The sequence below is a fragment of the Neovison vison genome, chromosome 2 (assembly GCF_020171115.1).
Source record: "Neovison vison isolate M4711 chromosome 2, ASM_NN_V1, whole genome shotgun sequence".
Classification (NCBI taxonomy): domain Eukaryota; kingdom Metazoa; phylum Chordata; class Mammalia; order Carnivora; family Mustelidae; genus Neogale; species Neogale vison.
This window is the reverse complement of record NC_058092.1, coordinates 78,918,821-78,937,263: the sequence shown is the minus strand read 5'-3', so window position 1 is coordinate 78,937,263 and position 18,443 is coordinate 78,918,821.

Here is an 18,443-nt window from a genome sequence, read left to right as displayed (position 1 = left end):
TGGGCAAACACGAAGTCATCCCTCAGGATGGCTGTAGGAGAGGCTTGTGATCAGGGGATAGCTAGGTCTCAGGGAAGTCCAAGAAGAGAAGAGAGCCTTCTGTGATAATGTGAAGGATGAACGGGATTGATTTGTCATGGAATAAAGGATTCCAGTGGGCATAGAGGGAAACTTTGCAGGAAACAGGAGCAATTGGTGTTTAGGAGAAGAGACACGGGACAGTATGGGGTTGAGAATGTGAGGAAAAAATGAGAAGTTTTACATTTTGGACAGTGAGCTAAGTCTACAAGATGTAACATCAAGGCATAGTGAGTCTACACAGATCTCTAGGGTCAGGTGGCCTTGGGGAAGACCCAAGTTGTGGCTCCAGAGTGACTTGGACTGCTGGCTGTGGGCCAACTTAGGGATGAGTTCTGGATGGTCAGAGATTGCACCAGGAATTTCCAATGACCTAAATGTGGAGCAGTTGCAGGCCAAAAAGAGATCTCTTCCTTCCTTGGAAGCCTCCCTTTCCTAACTTCTAAGGTTTCCAGGATAAAGTTTGAGCCCAGAAACACCCATCACTCACCCTGCCAGCTGCTAGAGATAGCTCTGGCTACCCAGCAATCCTGAGAATCATGCTCTTCTAACATCTATTTTGATTTAAAATCTTTTATGTTTGAGAAGGACTATTCACTGTTGACAGTGGGCTGAGTTTAGCTTATTCATTAGGTGTGGAACTTCTGGCTTGTGGTTAATCCTGATTGGAAAACAATATAAACACATTTCCTGGTAAATGTATAAATATATATAGATGTTGGTTGTTCCCCTCCCCACCACTAACATACACTGTAGAAGCAATCTGAAGCAATTTAGATGTGCTCAGCATCTGGACATCATAAAAGATTTCGAATGAGTCATGATTTTGCACCAACAGAGAGGGCTTGTCTTGCTTGTGGAGAGAATTGTATTTACCTCTCTTTCTGCTTGTGACTCTATTACTTTATGATGAGCAGTCTGATTTGTGTGTTCCAGAGACTGGTGAGTTAAGGATATAGAGAAAGGAAGCAAAGAGAAGAGAACAAGGGCTCAGAGGGTTACATATTCAATGCAAAATAGCCAATTTGGGGGAGAATGACCTGTTTTTGCTTTTGAAAAGCCAGGAAAAAAAAGAAGAAAAAAGGTTAGTGGAAAGACCCTCATTTTGTGAGTTAGGAAATGACCTCTGCTAGCTGTAGGTTATATTCAATCTCTTGGCACCTCAGTTTGCTCATCTGACAGGTAGACCCAATAATGATTGCCCTATCCAGTTGAGAGAGGAAAGGAAAGCTCTTGCTTGAGAGCACTGTTGGGTGCCAACTGTGGTGTGGGCTCCTTAAATATGCCATCTCATTTAATGCCCAAGATAATTCCATGAGGGCATTAAGCCATTTGTCAGCTGAAAGAACTGAGACATGGAGAGTCTAAGTGGCTTGACCAAGATCATAAAAGCTTATCAGGACTCAAACCCACATCTGTTTGGCTCCAAATCCTGTTCTTCCCATTACTTCATGCCGACAGTGAGGTCAAAGAATACATTCTAGTCTCCTCCTGGGGAGGGCAAAAGCACAAAGTGTCTTCCCAGCTGTAAGGCCCAAGATGTCCCTGGGTCCTTGGCCCCCACAGAGAGCCCAACCAAGCCCAGTTCTGTTTCCTCAGAGCCCTGCTCTCTGCTGTGGGAGCAGGTGGGTTGTTAATCTGATAAACGGCTTCCTGCTGAGGTGGGAGGGCAAACTAAAGGGTTGCTGAATTGCCCTCCAGAGTGGCAGGTGGGAGACTCCAGTGCTTTCACCCACAGAACTGCTGTAGGACTACTGGAAAGCACCTCATTTTGTGAGTGAGGAGATGACCTCTACTAGCTGTAGGGCAAGTAGGAGACCTGGCTTTGCCTCTTGCTAGTATGTGACCTTAGCTTGTTTGCCTTTCAGTTCCTCCATCAGTAAAATGTGGGTAGAAATGCACATAAAGGGTGGCTGTTGTGAATATTAAGTGAAGTAATGTGGGAAATGTGCCTAGCACCTTTGTTATACATTATACACCACCAAGTAAAAGGCAGCTATTGTTTCCATGGAGGAGGTAGGCAGATTTAAAGGGGGGTACTGTTTAGGTATTGAGTAGTTTTTATGTCCTATCACTTAACATACATTTCATAGTCAATCATTCATTCTTTTTTTTGGTCTAAACACCCTGTGTCAGCTTCTGGGGAAAAGTGTGTGTGACACAGGCAGCATCCTTGCCTCTACAGAGCTCACATGTGGCAAGAAAGTCTCTGGTGCAGTCAAAGAGGGAGCAGGGTCAGTGAATCTAAACTTGCCCACCCCAATGGGGGTCTCTTAGAGAGTCTGGAATTTTGAAATCCAGGCCTCCTCTCCAGGTGTAACAGGGGTCTTATTATGGAGTTGTGAGGTACAATTTTTCTGTGGTAGAGACAGCAAAGTCTAGGGAGCCAGACTGCTGAGAGAAGGAGGAGGCAGAGCTCTGGGTATGGGTGGTCTCCAAGGCAATCCTGAGAATGCTCCCTGGGAAAGACCCACCATTTTGTCAGAGACAGACTTATGTCTCTAGCTCAGAATTTAATGGGTAGTTTATTTGTTATCGGAAGCATTTATAGATGTTAAGTGTTGCCCTATCCTCTAAGGATGGGAAATGTAGCAGAGACTTTTTCCATCTCCCAGCTCACTGCCCTGCACGTAACCTTGATGTTGGGCAGACCAGTGAACATTTGAGGCCTCTCTCAGAAGGCATTAAGATGGGTGCCTGGGTTCAGGCATGGAACTAGGACAAAGAGCTCAATGCCATTCTCCTTGGTAGGAAGTTCAAGCGCCAGCTGTTCTGGGGATTGGATAGGGATAGACACAGTGCTCATCCTTCTAGACTTTCCAGATCTTCCATGATCCAGCTCTTTCCATGCCGCTCTACCCCACCGTACTGCTCATTCATCAACGTTCCGCTAGTAGGCTGTCCCTCATGAGTCCCCAGACACACTGAAGTTCATTCCCATCTCACTGATTTTGTTTGTAATTGAATCCCTACTGCTGTACTTCTTAGCCATAGCTAGCTCATCTCTCAAACCCAGTTCTCATTCTGCCTCTCCCAGAAAGCTTTCCTTAGCTTCTGTAGCACATGCTAAACTTTTTCTCAAGTCTCCCCATTTTAGTGACTATTCATTAATTTTCTTATGCATTAATTCATTCAATACGTTGACAAGTCTTACTTGTTCTATATGAAAAATACTTCCCAACTCCATCTACTTCTCTGCATCTGTACTGCTTCCACTGCAGTGACCTCTTTCTTGGATTCTTTTTGTAAGATTTTATTTATTTGAAAGAGAGTGAGCAAGAGAGAGAGCATGAGCAGGGCAAGGAGGAGAAGCAGACTCCCCTACTGAGTAGGGAGCCTGACATGGTGCTAGATCCCAGGACCCTGGGATCATGGTCTGAGCCGAAGGCCATCATTTAACTGACTGAGTCACCCAGACGCCCCATCTTGCTTGGATTATTAAATGCCCTTGTAACTGGTCTCCTTGTTTTCACTCTGCCTCTCTCCGACTCCTCTGTACTCCATGGAACATTTAGTGATCTTTTATAGATGTAAATTAGCTCCTATCTCTCACCTGTTTTTAGTCTTCCAGTAGTTTCCCAAACTCACAACAGCCGACAGGGCTCTGTTACTCTGGTTCATGGGTGCCTTCCCAACCTCTTCTTATCCCATATTCCTCTTGTTCAATCTGCTTCAGGCACCTCAGTTTTCTCTCTGATCCCCCAAAAGGCCAAACCATTACCACTGCCTCAGAGTTTTCCACTTGCTGGGCTTTCTGCCTAGAATGGTCTCAGCTTCTCGATGCCTGCCTCCTCCTCATCACGCAGCATGCTGTTCAACAGTAACTTCAGTGAGCTTGAACACCCCATCCAAAGTAACTCTTTTAAGTCACACTTTATCTCATCACACTATTTCTTTCATATCATCAACATTTTCTGAACTTACCTGCTTTCTTTGTACTATTTCCTTCTTTTCCCTAGATAGGAAGTACCTCTAGAATAGAAACAATATCTGTCTGGTTCACTGCTCTATCCTCAGAGTTTGGAATAGTGCTTAACATGTATGAACCCCAGGGCAGTGCTCAGTGGGTTAAGCCTCTGCCTTCGGCTCAGGTCATGATCTCAGTGTCCTGGGCTCAAGTCCTGCATCAGGCGGTCTGCTCAGCAGGGAACCTGTTTCCCTCTCTCTCTCTGCCTGCCAACTTGTCATCTCTCTCTCTGTGTCAAGCAAATACACAAAATCTAAAAAAAAAAAAAAAAAGTATGAATCCCCAAACTGTTGCTTAATAATTTATCAGATGGGTATTAAATGTCTTCCATATATCAAATCATTGAAAATCAGTAATTACTACCACTGATTAAAAATACAAATTTGTATCTTTGAAACAGGATTTCACAGAGATGGTCTGTGAAACTCTGGTGGTTTATCAGGGAGTTTGCAAGTGGTTTGATGATTTTAGAGGAAAAATTTATGAAACAATTTTGTTCACATACACTTGGCTAATTTTAAATGTAAGATTAATTAAGACTTCCATAGAAATTCTATTACCTTCTTAATAATTGTTTTATACCATTCACTGCAAGGACTATATTGGTAAGTTCATCATAGCTAATTTCAGTGGTCAATTACAGATAATTTTGTGTAATGTGTTTTATATCATTGAGATTTTTAGTTGTAAAAATTTACATTTTTGTTACTTTTGTGTTGTATTAAATCTCACAAATCAAAAATAATTAAAAGGTGTCATTGAGGATGAAGAAAATATTATTAATAGCCACATACAGAATTCTGTATGTGTAAATATTGAATACAGTTTCAGTATGAATGAATATACAGCATGAATCTGTATGAGCTAGGACAAAATGATCTATAAAACTGTTGATTTAGCATAATACATAGAACAGAGATGTTCAAATAGGAAATATATTACTGAATGTTTGAAAATTGGACTTTATTGCATTATAACAGTCCCCAAGGGCATTGTTTCTTCTGACACTAGTGACACAAAGCCAGCAAATTTTAACATGGTTTTCAAACAAAGGGTGATTACCTCTGTGGTAAATCAAGTGATATTTTCTAGAGTGAGTGTAGGAAACTGATTAGTCTTGTCACTAAATGTGAAGAAGAGACCCAAAGTATAAAGATATTGTTTAAAATTGTACTTCTTAGAGCAAAATTACACACAGGTCATATTAATGTGGAGATGCTTGAATAACCAGCCTAAGCAAAGTTAATAATTAAGTGTTGGGCTTGGAGAAAAAGCAGAACAAGCTTCTGGTACAATTAGTTTATCAGAAGATCCTACTGTAAGTAGGTAAAGAAGACAACTAGATGTGGAACTTGATTTATAATTCATTCACCGAGCTGACTACAGACACCTTGGTGAAAAGTTGAAAACAACTATCTCTCACTGTTTGGAGTACTTATTAATTTAAAAACTATTATGTTTTGTTTATAGATTTTAAAATTGAGGTGACTTTCCAGCTAAGCATGTTGGATTTAACACACGTTTACTCTCTACTACCTTCCAAAAATTGTCAGAAAATGGATTTTTAGAAAAGCATAAATGGACTCTGTTTTAATCCATGATGGGGTAATAAGAGCCACTTTTATCCTGCCACAGAAATAACCAGAAACTGTGTAAAAGCATGAAATACATGTTTTCTGATATTGGACTAGAAGTAGAACAGATTGTGATTCCTGAGCTCTATTATCACTTGGGTTTCTACCTGGAAGCACATTCCAGACCATGGAGCTGAGAGGGGAATCCCAAGGAGAGCATGGTGGTCTCACTTAGTTAAGGAGAGAGATTGGAGTTTAAGGAAACTGAGGCAGCTGAAAGTTGTGAGGAAGAATTCCAGATGAGAGAGAGTTACACAGAAAGTTCTCCAGAAATCTTAAGTCTTTCTCATTACTAAGATAAATAATAGTAAGAAAAAAATTGAAATTTTTTTCTAAATTAGATGAAAATGCCAAGAAAAAGATACAAGAAGCTCAACAGAATAAACCCACACACACAAAAATTCACATCAAACTATATCATAATCAAGTCATTAAAAACTAATGATATAGAGATAGAAATAAAACTGTGTACAGAAAAACAAAATTAAGACTACAGACTTCAGGTCTAAAGCTAGCCAAACCAACAGTGGAATGGCATCTTTAAAGTAGCAAAAGAAAAAAAATGAAACAACTTGGAAATAAGTGAAACTTCTTCAAAAGTGAAGGCCAAAAAAAAAAAAAAAAGCTTTTCATACAAACAAAAGCTGAAAGAATTTGTTGTCAGTAAACTTGCAGTGTGAAAAATGTTAGCTATTCATGAAGGCAGAAGAAAAATATCAGATGGGAATATAGATTTACACAAAGGAATGAAGAGTGCTTGAAATGGCATGTATGTGGGTAAATATAAAACTCCTCTCCCTCATTTTAAAATGTATTTAAGATATAATTGATGGCTTAAAGCCAAAATTACATGCATGGTAGGATTCAGACCATCTATAGACATGAAATGTGTGACAATAGTAGCACAAAGGATAGGAGAAGTGAAATGATAACATATTTTTGTTATGAGGTTTTTATATTATACCAGAGGTGATATAGTATTATTTAAAGGTGTAGTGTAATAAGTAAAATATGCATGTTTAAAATTCTAGAACAATTACTAAAAACAAAACTCAACGAGGTATAGCTAATAAACCAATATTGTAGATTAAATGGAGTACTAAAAATAATCACACAAAAGAAGGCAACAAAAAAGGAAAAAAAGAACAATGAGCAGATAGGCCCAAAAGAACAAACATAAAGACGGTAGAATTAAGCCAAATCATCTTTAATCATATAATTAATTAATCATCATATAATTAATAATTATCATCATTAATCATCATATAATTAATAATTAATTATAAAGGGTCTAAAAAGTCCAGTTATAAGGCAGAAATGGTTGGACTAACTGGACAGAAAAAGCAAGTTCAAACTGTGCGCTGTTCAGAGGAAACCCATTTAATTTATAATTTTTATTTTTTTAAGATTCATTTATTTGAGAGAGAGAGAGAGGGCATGTGTAAGGTGGGGGAAGAACAGAGGGAAAGAGAGAAAGAGTCCTAAGCAGACTTGGCACTGAGTGCAGAGTCGAACACAGAGCTTGATCCCATGACGCTGACATCATAACTGAGCTGAAACCAAGTCTGATGCCCAAATGACTGCACCACCCAGGTGCTCCAGCTAAATACAAATTCACACATAGATTAAAAGCGAAAGGATGGAAACGTATATACCATGCAAGCACCAATCATAAGAAAGCTAGAGTGGCTATATTAATATCAAAGTATTCCTTAGAACAAGAAATGTCACATGAAATTTTCATTTCATAATAATTGAGAGTACAGTTGGTCAGGAGGACCAATGTGTGTTCTAAATGTGTGTACACCCAATAACAGCTTCAAAATACATGCAGCAAAAACTGAGGAAGAAACCTTGGATTTAGAGATTTCAATACTCTTCTTTTTTTTTTTAGATTTTTTATTTATTTATTTTGACAGACAGAGATCACAAGTAGGCAGAGAGAGAAGGAGGGGAAGCAGGCTCCCCGCGGAGCAGAGAGCCTGACGCGGGGCTCGATCCCAGGACTCCGGGATCATGACCTGAGCCGAAGGCAGAGGCTTTAACCCACTGAGCCACCCAGGCGCCCCAATACTCTTCTTTCAAAAACTGATAGAACAAACAGAAAATTTGTAGAGATAGAAGATAGTAAACAATATCAGCAGACTTGACCGAACTGACACTTATAGAATACTTTACCTAACAATAGCAGAATACACATTTCTTTCAAGTGCATATGAAACATTCACCAAATTAGGCCATATGATGAGCCATAAAGAAAGACTCAATAAATGTAAAACAACTGAAATCATACTGAGTATGCCCTCTGGTAAGAATAGAATTAAATTAAAAATTAATAACAGATATTTGGAAAAAACAGCATGCTTCTCAATAATGTAAAGTTAGGGCGCCTGGGTGGCTCAGTGGGTTGAGCCGCTGCCTTCGGCTCAGGTCATGATCTCAGGGTCCTGGGATCGAGTCCCGCATAGGGCTTCCTGCTCAGCAGGGGGCCTGCTTCCCTTCCTCTCTCTCTGCCTGCCTCTCTGCCTACTTGTGATCTCTCTCTGTCAAATAAATAAATAAAATCTTTAAAAAAAAAATAATGTAAAGTTAGAAATCACCAAAGGAAATTTCTAAATATTTTGAATGAAGAAGAAAGTTTTTTTTTTTTTTTAAAGATTTTATTTATTTATTTGACAGACAGAGATCTACAAGTAGGCGGAGAGGCAGGCAGAGAGAGAGAGGAGGAAGCAGGCTCCCCGCTGAGCAGAGAGCCTGATGCGGGGCTCGATCCCAGAACCCTGGGATCATGACCTGAGCCGAAGGCAGAGGCTTTAACCCACTGAACCACCCAGGCGCCCCAAGAAGAAAGTTTTTAAAATTCATGGGATGCAGCTAAGGCAGTCCTTAGAAGAAAACTTATATAAAAAATTTGTATCTTTACTAGGTCTCAAACCTGTGATCTAGACTCCGCCTTAAGAAGCTAGGGGCACTCTGCTCAGCAGGGAGCCTGCTTCCTCCTCTCTCTCTGCCTGCCTCTCTGCCTACTTGGGATCTCTCTCTGTCAAATAAATAAATAAAATCTTAAAAAAAAAAAAAGGGAAGAAGAAGCTAAGGGCGGAGGAGGATTTGAACGCAAAGGAAGTTGAAGAGAGGAAATAATAAAGATCAGAAAACAACCAAAAAATAGAAAAAAGAAAATCAGTGAAACAAAAAATTTGATTAAAAAAATCAATAAAATTGACAACATCTAAAATAGAATGATCAAGAAAAACACAAATTAGTCAGGATCTTAGAAAAGAGAAAACATTACTAAAATCCTACATTAATTAGAGGGATAATGAAAGGATATGAATAACTATGCAAGTAAATTTGAAAACTTAGATGAAATGGAACAATTCCTGGAAAACACAAATTTCCAATGCTGACTCAGGGAGAAATATTCCTGAATATCAGTATATCAGTGAAAGTAATTAAATTCATATTAAGAAATTTTTCCACATGGGGCACCTGGGTGGCTCAGGGGTTAAAGCCTCTCCCTTCTGCTTAGGTCATGATCCCAGGGTCCTGGGATCAAGCCCCGCATAGGGCTCTCTGCTCAGCGGGGAGCCTGCTTCCCCCTATCTCTCTGCCTACCTCTCTGCCTACTTGTGATCTCTGTCAAATAAATAAAATAAAATCTTTAAAAAAAAGAAAAAGAAATTTTTCCACCAAAAAAACTCCCAGGCCCTGATGGTGTCACTGGTGAATTATATCAAACATTTAAGGAAGAAGTAAAACCAATCCTTCAGCCACACAGAACTTTCAGAAGGTAAAATTGGGTAGTACACTTTCCAGCTCATTTTATGAGGCCAATATTACTTTGATTTTAAGACCAGAGAGAGACATTACAAGAAAAAAATTACAAACTAATATCCCTCATGATCATAGGTAAAAACCTTAGCAAGCAACTAGCAAAATGAGTACTGAAGGGAAAATACATCATGATTCAGTGGAGCTTATCCCAGGAGTTCAAGGTTAATTTAATATTTAAATACCATCAAGTCTAACTTACAACATTAGCAGAAATGAAGAGAAAAAAATATCATCTCTATAGATGCATAGAAGCCTTTGGCAAGGTGACTGGGTGGCTCAGTTGGTTGAGCACCCAACTCTTGATTTCGACTCAGGTTACACTCTCAGGGTCCTGGGATTGAGCCCCTGTCGGGCTCCAAGCTCAGAGAGAAGTCTGCTTGAGGATTTCTCTCCCTTTTACTCTGCCTCTTCCCACTGTCTCTTTCAAGTAAATAAATACATCTTTAAAAAAAGTTACTCGTGATTTAAAAAGACACAAACCTGTGCTTGCTTCAGCAGCACATATACTAAAAAAAAAAAAAAAAAAAAAAGACACAAACCTCTCAGTAAACTATGAATACCTGGGAACTTCATCAACCTGGTGGAGAGCCTCTGTGAAAACCTACAAATGAGGCTGTACTTCATGGTGAAAGACTGACTATTTCCCTCGAAGACCTAAGGATGTTAGCTTTCATCACTTATATTTAATATCCTTCTGAAGGGTCTAGCCAGGGCTGTAAAGTGAGACATACAGATTGACAAAGAAGGAGTAAAATAATACTTATTTGCAGATGACATGATAGAGTATGTAGAAAATCCCAAGGATTCTACAGAAAAACTACTGGCACTAATAAGTAGGTCAGCAGGTTCATAGGATACAAGATTAATGTTTAATTTTTCCCCCTGTATACTCACAATGAACAATTTTGAAATGGGATTTGAAAAATACCATTTAGAGGGGCACCTGGCTGACTCAGTTGGAAGAGCATGTGATTCTTGACTTTGGACTCATGAGTTAGAGCCCCTTGTTGGGTGCTGAGATTACTTAAATAAATAAATAACCTCAAAAGCTTAAACTGTTTCAAAAGCTAAAAAATAAAAATACCACTTACAGTAGCATAAAAAGCACTCTAGCTGGGAGAGATTGTGTGTGTGTGTGTCTTGGAAGGGGAGGGGCAAAATTACATGGAAACTCTGTACATCGATTTTGTTATAAACCTAAAACTGCTCTATAAAAATAGAGTCTCTTTTTAAAGAAACAAACAGAAAACACATGAAATAGTCAGGGACATTTTACAAGATTTGTTTGAAATTTTTACACTAAAAACTTACTAAACATTGGGATGCCTGGGTGGCTCAGTTGGTTAAGTGTCTGCCTTCAGTTCAGGTCCTGATCCCAGGGTCCTGGGATCGAGCCCCGAATCAGGCTCCCTGCTTAGCGGGAAGCCTGCCTCTCCCTCTCCCACTCCCCCTGCTTGTGTTTCCTCTCTTGCTCTGTCTTTCTCTGTGTAATAAATAAATAAAATCTTAAAAAAAAAAAACAAAAAACTACTAAGTATTGCTGTGTTAGAGGAGACCTACATGAATAAAGAGAGATGCCATGTTTGTGGATGGAAGACTTAATGTTGTTAAGATGTCCGTTTGTCCAGGGGCACCTGTGTGGCTCAGTCTGTTAAGCATCCATCTCTTCTGTTTGGCTCAGGTCATGATCTCAGGGTTGTGAGATTAAGCCCCATGTAGGACTCTGCACTGGGCATGGAGCCTGCTTAGGACTCTCTTTCTCTCTCTCTCTTAAAAAAAAAAAAAAAAAAAAAAGACAGTTTCTACAAATTGATCTGTAGATTCGGTGTAATCACAATCAAACGGATTCTAAAATGTATAGGGTAATGCAAAAAATTTAAATGGCCAAAACAGGTTTGAAAAGAACAAAGTTGATAGCAAGTCTTATACTACTTAATTTGAAGATTCATTATAACATTTAGTTATCAAGACATTCTGTTCCTGGCATAAATACAGATGTATTGACTAATAGAAAATGATAGAGAGTTGTGTTTTTTTTTCCTTCAAAGATTTTATTTATTTGTCAGAGAGAAAGAGAGCACAACCAGGGGAGCAGCTGGCTCAGACAGTAGCAGGTTCCTTGCCTGACGTGGGGCTCAATCCCAGGACCCTGAGATCATGACCTGAACTGAAGACAGACGCTTAACCAACTGAGCCACCCAAGTGTCTCAGTAGAGAGTTTAGATAAAGAATCACACATAAGTAGTCCATTGATTTTTGACAAAGAGAACAAGGTATTTCAATGGGGAAAAAGACAATTTTTCTTAATGAAATGATGCTGGAACAAGTGGATATCTATATTGAGATAAAGAAGCTCAACCCTCACTTCACACCATACACAAAAAGCAACTAAAAATAGATCCCAGCCTGAAACATAAAAGCTAAAAGTATAAAACTTCTAGAAAAATTTTCAGAAAAATTTCGCTATTTCACAGGAGTAAAAGATTTCTTAAATAGGATCTAAAAGACACAAACTTGAAAGAAAATGTTGAGAAATTCCACTTCATAAAAATGTAAAGGACCCAGGTGAACTGGCCCAAGGAAGAAGTAAAAGTAATTCTAGGGATGATGAAAGAAGCTTCTGAGATATGGCTGTGCAGGAGGCCTAGGAGTGTCCAGTGTAGGCTAGAGCAGTAAGGCTCTGGGAGAGGTGTGTTCAGGGGATCGAAGGACTTCTGATGTGTGTGAATAAATGGAGAGGAGATTAATATGGAGAGTTTGGTGATGAATTCATGGAAGATGCAATGAAGCTAAGCAAACTAATAAGAGGAGTCTTAACTCTAGGTAGTAGCTGTATAGGGAGGAAAGAGAATGATGGAACCCTGCAGAGCCTATAATAGTGTTAGAAGTGATAATGATGTAAACATTACATTCAACTAAAAATTGATACTGAAAGGATGGAAGAGGGTAAGGGTGGTGTGTGAGTGGGATGCTCACTGTGGTTTCCAGTAATGGTGAAAGAACCTTAAATCCTTATCTTCTATAAGCATTGGTTATATAGAGAGTGGGAATGCCAGGGAAGGAAATGCAGAGAGTGTCTGCTTTTTAAAACAAGTCTTACAGAAATTTTTGAATTATTGAAATGTGTGAATATGGACATGATTTGAAGCCAGGTCATGCCCATTTGCTAGTTGTGTGACCTTAAGCAAGTTGTTCAACTTCTCTGTGCGCCAGTTAAATCATTCGTTGAACACCAGGTAATTGTACTTACCTTCGAAGGTTGTTCTTAGGGTAAAATATTGGGAATATTCTATGTAAAATATTTGGAATATGTATGTAATCTATGTAAAATATTTGGAATAGTGTCCTGTACAGGTGTTACTGTTGTAATTATGTGCAGGCATTACTTTGAAATATATTAAAATAAATAATATATTAAATATATTAAAATAAAAATGTGCTGAATCTTTAAAAAGTTTTTAACCTAATATTGGTAGTCCCTGTGTATTTACCTAGTATCTCTTTATGTCCCTTACAAATAACCCTGTAAGGAATATATTTTCTTTTTTTTTTTTTGCTAAGGTGTTATTTGTCAGAGAGAGCAAGACAAGGAGAGAGAGCACAAGCAGGGGAAAGCAGGCACCTCACTGAGCAGGAAGCCCAATGCAGAAATTGACCCCAGGACCCTGGGATCATGACCCAAGCTGAAGGCAGATGCTTAACTGACTGAGCCACCCAGGTGTCTGAGGAATATTTTTTCTTATCCTCCATTTTCATCTAAAGAAGCTGAGGCTCAGAGAAGTTTAACCACCTGCTCAGGATCAAGTAGCTAGTTACTGCCAGTTGCCCCAATGTTAGGATTTCATTTGGGTCAGTCTGGCCACAAATTCCATCCTATTCTCATTTTGCCTGATGTGCGTATGGGTTTACTGAGTGCTTTATAAGTGCAGGCTGACCGTAAGCTACTGTGGGGAGTGCAGGAGTCTGTGGGATCTGGTCCTCCATGCCTCTTTGCGAAAGGGCACAGAGCACCCTGGAGGGCACTTAGTGAGTGGTCCCAGATGGGAAGGCCTGGCCTGAGGTGAGTACTCCATAAATTTTTTTGAGTGAACGCCTGAGTGTGCATGGTTCTGAAGCCCCAGGCAGATGTTAGGACACTCCCCAGAATACAGGCTGTGGGGGGCGGGAAGGGGACAAATTTAGGGGAGACTAAAAAACCCCATGCTGCCTAGATGCTAAAAAACTCGGGCTGCCCCTCCTGGCCTGGGTTCCTCCCCCACCACTTTACTTAACCCCCAGCTAGCCTGCTTCCCAGGGCCTGGAGCTGCACAAGATGAAGACTGTGAAATTTCATATATATATTTCTAAAAAAAGGAATCCAGAAACTGCCACAGACCTTCATATTAATGCTAAATTTATTACTCCCACCCTCAAAATGACCCAGAACCTCACTTCTGTAGATACCCTCGGTCTTGCTAAAATGAGCAAGCTAGCTTGCTTGCTGTGTCACTTTACACACACACACACACACACACACACACACACACACACACACACACGAACGCTCAAGGTTTTACTCACAGAGAGAACAAAGTTGTGATAGGTATGTTTACTGGTTTTATTGAAGCGAACCTTACAGAAGTGGCTTAGAAAGGTCTTCAGCAGCAGCTTCCTCTCCCACTTAGTAAATATTCCTTCTCTGTTCTAGTGCAACTGAGTTGCTTTCTCAAACTCTGAAAAGCCAAGGGCTGCTAGGTCTCTCAACTTTTAACCAAGGCTGGAGTATCCAAGCAAAAAAATTCTGGGCTTAAAAACCAAATTGTGCTCTGACTCAAACCAGAACCCAGTCCACAGGTTCAGCCCTCCCGTGGCCGTGACCCTTGTTCTGCAACGGAAGTGGGGGTGGTGGGGAGGGCTCTTAGTTTAGCTCCGCAGACAGGGTGGCTGCCCTAATCCCAGGTGGCTTTTGATTGAAAGAGGCCCGTGTGGCGCTTCTTCTGTCCCTCCTAAACTAATTGGGCTTTTTTGCTGCCACGGACTAGGAGCTTGAGGTCTGGTTTCTAGCGATTGCTCTGCTAAAAGTAACCTCCTGCCAAGTAAACCTATCTGTGTCTTGATTTGTGCTTCCTTAAAGTGAGGGGATTTAGAGTAACTCAGTGATTTTCAAAAATTTTCTGCCAGTAGTGAGACTGTTTGTACAAAGGAAATCTGTCTGGATGCCCCATGTGGAAGAGTAGAGCTGCTCTGCTTGCTTTGAAGGTGGACTTTCTCCCCACTGTGTGGTCGTATGGATATGGCTCTGAACCTCTGTGTGTGTGTGTGTTTTAATTTTTTCCCCAGAGTTGGATAATGTGTTAATAGTACAGGGGAAGAAGGACCAGAAAGAGGTAAAGAAGGTAAAAAACAGATCACAGGCTACGGTTTTCCAATCAAAAAGGAAGATAAAAGGTATTATAGAAAATTTTAGTAAATTGTTTCTCTGAAAAGTCTTATGGATTATGACATGAAATTACATTAAGTAGCACGTATGTCATCTTCAAAAGAATAATCTCAGAGTACCTTCAGTGGACGCTGCTTTAGCCATGGGACCCACAGATTAAGGGGTCAGATGAACACACCCAGGGGCCTGGCTTTTCCTCCTCCTGTGAGCAGTACAAGTTCTCACTGATGCAGTAGTTCATTTTATTGCTTTCTTATTTCTGTGAGCTTATTATGAGAGCTTGGTTGGGCCAAGGGTCACTCAGAAAACAACCCGCTTCCACTTTCTTTAGTTATGCAAACTAGAGCTAGGTGACTGAGATCTTGCCTTTGGGCTGCAAGACATAGGGAGTTTTGCAAGCCCTAGGGGAGTGCAGAATTTCCTGAAGATGTTGCAAAGTGGCCAGCTTTCTTCTGAAGTCATGCAATATTCTCCTTTGCTTTGGTTATGACTGCAGACGTGCTGGGAAGCCACCTGAAGACTAACACCTTGGAGTGGGCTTCTCTTCACTGGCCCCAGAAGTAAGGCCTACTCCTGTAGAGGGAATGGCTTGGGGTCGCTGCTCTCATAGAATCGTGTTTGGTCTAATTCTAACTCCCTGTTACCTTATTGGCAGTCAGTTTTCTAAAACATGAACACTTTTGCTGAGGGAAGGACACGCAAAAGGAAATTTAAGGAATTTTGAAAATTTAGAGACTAGAGGGCTGGATGGTGCAGGTTTTATGAAAGTCCCTATTCTGCTGCTTTAATTTGGAAGATACGAATTCCCAGAGAAAGCAGGTTTCATGGAGGAAGAACAAATTTCATCGGAGAATTTTATCTGTGGCCTTGAGTGCATCCTCAGCCACCACTGCCCCACACCTCTCAGCCTCCATGTTGGGCAGCAGAAGCCAGGCCCAGTTGCCCAGGCCTCCTGGGCACGTTGCAGAGGAAAAGTCCACTGCTCCCCACTGTACCCACAGCCCGGGAGAGATGGGCTTCTAGACATTCTTACTCTTGTTTTTCTACCAGGGCATGTAGTGTGCAGCTATTAAAGATACTCAGATTTGATTTTATTTTATTTTAAGATTTTATTTCTTTATTTGACAGAGAGAAATCACAAGTAGATGGAGAGGCAGGCAGAGAGAGAGAGAGGGAAGCAGTCTCCCTGCTGAGCAGAGAGCCGGATGCGGGACTCGGTCCCAGGACCCTGAGATCATGACCTGAGCCGAAGGCAGTGGCCTAACCCATTGAGCCATCCAGGCGCCCCAAAGATACGCAGATTTTAGAATGGTATCGCTTACTTTGGTCTAGATAAATCTTCAAAAGTAAGCAGATCAGCTGGTTTTTGGACTTGACTCCAAGCAGAAGATGCTAGATAACCCCGTAGAGAGACTCCATGAAGTATATCAAGCTTGGTGGTATTTTGGGGGATTTTTAAGTGTTTGAGAATCACATGGGAATGAAATGATTCAAAGGACAAGATTTAAAAAATACATAAAGTCCACATTCTCTGAAAATAATAGCATATGAATTAGTTCCTGAAGTATTTAAATAGAAAGTGAAACTGAATCACAGTTTACTTTTCGAAGTAAAACTATTTAGAATGCAGCCTCCTTCCCTGAAAGAGCAGCAGGGTTTTTGTCAAACATTTCTTCCCGTTCTCTGAAATTTGGAGTTCACAAGAAGGCTTGAGGGTTATGCTTTATTGAGGGTGACCCTTTACTTCAATAGCAAAGAAGGCCACGTGGGAGGTCAAGGACTAGTGTTCTGGGGAGGAGGCGAGCAGGCTCTGAGTCAGCAGAGCGTATGACTGAACCGCAGTTTGGGTCAGACACCCAAGGCTGGGGCAGCAGCTGCTTGAATCTTGTAGAGATTGAATGAATGGCAATATCCGTGTCTAGAGATATCTTGCAAAACCTTGAGAGTTAGCCTGGGTGAGCTGGAGCTCCGTATATATATCAAGGGTCCAGAGAAAGTATAGGAAAAGTTAGGGAAGAAGAAGCAAGGGCCCCAGGGAAAAGGATCTTTCTCAAGAAAGTTGATTTTTGTAGGTTTTTCATTTGTAGGGTGGTATAGTCCCTTTCCCTCCCATCTTCCTGAAAACACATACTGCCCCAGCAGAGTGCTAGTCCTTTTAATGTGTTCCCAACTCTATTTGACCCCATCTTTTTTTTTTTTTAAGATTTTATTTATTTGACTGACAGAGATCACAAGTATGCAGAGAGGCAGGCAGAGAGAGGAGGAAGCAGGTTCCCTGATGAGCAGAGAGCCCAATGCAGGGGCTGATCCTGACTTGGGACCCTGGGATCATGACCTGAGCTGAAGGCAGAGGCTTTAACCCACTGAGCCACCCAGGAGCCCATGACTCCATCTTCTTAATCATGTTTGCTGCTTTTCTGTTTTCTCCAACTTCACATTTCCTTGTCTTAAAAAGAATACACGTTGGGAGGTACTTGCCTCTGGGCCATTCGTCTTGAGGCTGCCCCTGTCTGGGCCAGACCTCCTTTTTCCTATCCCCTTGTTTCCACTTCTTAACCCTCATCCTATCCTTCCCTGGCACCACAAGTGTTCCTTCTTATCTCTGACCACCGCAGCATACTCTGTGCTTTTAGGTAGTGCGACCATAAAATTTATTGTCCAAATCAGTACTTTTAGAAGTAAAAGGGGGTGCTTGTAATTAAGCATGATTCTGAGATAATGGGTATAAACTAGGGACTGCCCCAGGCAAACCAGGGTGCATGTTCCTTCAAGATGTTTAACCTGGTCATGGCTCCTTCCTGTAGGAAGGCAGAAGATTCTGAGGGCAATGCTTCTATTATCTTTGCATCCCTTCTTATGGCCAGCCAATTTTGTTTTGTTTTGTTTTGTTTTTTAAATGAACTTTTAAATTTTGAAATAATTAGATTTACAGAAAGTTGCAGAAAAGTACAGAATTCCCACATACCCCTTACCCACCTTCTCCCATTATTTACATTTTGCATTTCATTGGTGCATCTGTTAAAACTCAGAAACTGTAATGGCTTACTCGTATTACCTAAACTCCAGACCAGTTTTTCTATTAATGTCCTCTTTTCTGTTCTCATCCATACCAGGATACTATACTGGATTTAATGGGCATGTGTTGCCTGGTCTGTGACAAATTTTCAGTCTTTCCTTGTATTTCATGACTTTGAGCCTTGAGGGGTACTGGTCACATTCCTGAGGAAGTGTGCCCAAACTGAATTTGTCTGATTTTACATAATTAGCCCCAGGTTATGGTTTTGGGGAAGAATACCACAGAGGTGAAGTACCTTCTCATCACATATATCAGGGGGCATATGACACACACATGACAGCATCAGGGACAGACGGGAACCTTCATCACTTGGTGAAGGTGGTGTTTTTCCTTTCCCTATTTTTATCCTTTTTTATGGATATGTAATATTCTCCTGTGTATATGTGCCACATTTTCTTTATCCATTAATTAGTCAATGGACACTTAAGTTGCTCC